This window comes from Schistocerca cancellata, chromosome 9 (assembly GCF_023864275.1).
Source record: "Schistocerca cancellata isolate TAMUIC-IGC-003103 chromosome 9, iqSchCanc2.1, whole genome shotgun sequence".
Lineage (NCBI taxonomy): Eukaryota > Metazoa > Arthropoda > Insecta > Orthoptera > Acrididae > Schistocerca > Schistocerca cancellata.
In genome coordinates this window covers 406032866-406034434 of record NC_064634.1, presented here as the reverse complement: position 1 = coordinate 406034434, position 1569 = coordinate 406032866, and positions in this window count along the sequence as shown.

Genomic DNA, 1569 nt, shown 5'->3' with positions numbered 1-1569 from the left:
TAGTCCATGAGGCAGGTTCACTGAAATGACAAATGGAAAATGTAACCTTTAGCAATTAGTTTTATATCATTCTTAATTCTTCTTTACGGAGAAGGAGGTAAAAATGGTAAGAAAGACATATGCCATTACCTGATTAGACTAAATACGCAGTACTGGTCGTTATATGCACTTTCGAGAAACATAGGCATGTTATTCACCAAAAAGTGCCTTCTTGGTAGTCCCTTGTAAGATTAGATTACCGTAGGAGAACTACTTGAACTGGTCCTTCAGATGCCCTGTTATCTCCGTTACCTTGCAAACACATCTGCGTAATCAGTAGATTATGGATGAAAGTGCAGGAGATGGACAGTAGGTGCTATCACTCGTATCACGAATATAATTGCATAAACAAGTCACTTCCTTGATAAATCTCACCCGCAGGAATACCAGGAAAACACTCATCGTCCATTAAAAGTCATACGACATGACAACAGAAACTTACAGAAACGCTGGGTATTGCCGGCCTCACCGCTGTACTGACACTTGTAAAGAATTACGTACTCCACAAGTAGAACAGGCACTCAGTACTTGAAAGAACCACCAAATCACCATTAATTATGTGATTGTTTGTGTAAAACCGTGAAACAAGTGTATTCCAACATCATCAAGCTGCTAGCTCTCATACTCACTGGGTAGAATAGTTAACGAATGTTGCTGGTGGTCAGACATTGTCCACACTCCTAGGCTCTGATCTAGAGGGTGGGGGACGGAGGAGAGTCTTTGGGCTTTACGCCCTCATTCCCACAACATTTTACTAAAACAGTAAAATTTTTTGTCAGCGTTGCTTCTGTGACTGTATTACTTTCGTAAAGCAATTGTAGTCGCAATGTGCCACATTTCAATTTAGCTATGTACTCTTAACAGAATCAGTAGTAACCTTAATTCGATAAATGATGTAGACTGTACAAACACCTGAAGATGAGCCCCAAAGACTCGAAACGCACCGCCTGTTCTTAAATTGGGAAAAATCTATATTTTTACATACATTGGTGTCCAAAGTTTTCTGCAAACTTTCCAACAATTCAATATTGAGAGAGAAAAAAGAGTCTCGAAACTGGAAAGAAACTTTAACAAGTTTCATGTTTCGTTTGACACAAGATATTTTTCAACTGAGTTCCTTAGGGTTAGCACATATGGATTAGTTTGCTGCCTGACTTGTTGCGGGAACAACAAGGAAAAATCGCCCATTCCTAGGCTGAAGATACAGAATTCCTTCCATCTACACGCTGGAATATCTGTAGTCTGCAGATTTTTATTCATAACTTCACAGCTAAGTGGAATAATGATAGTGATGAATGCACGCTTCGATTTTATATCATATAGAATATGAATCGGTCAAGGTAGATTTAAACTGATAGGAGGATCATCTGGCATATCACGCAGGTATAGGATTTTTCAAGAGAAACTATGATGCCGTTCATTTTAGCATAGTTCTATCCATTCTCGAGTTACGTTGTATTTTGCACAAAACGAGTAAAATGCCGATGATATTGCATGAAGGCTACTGGATGTGTTCCACGTTTTGTTCTG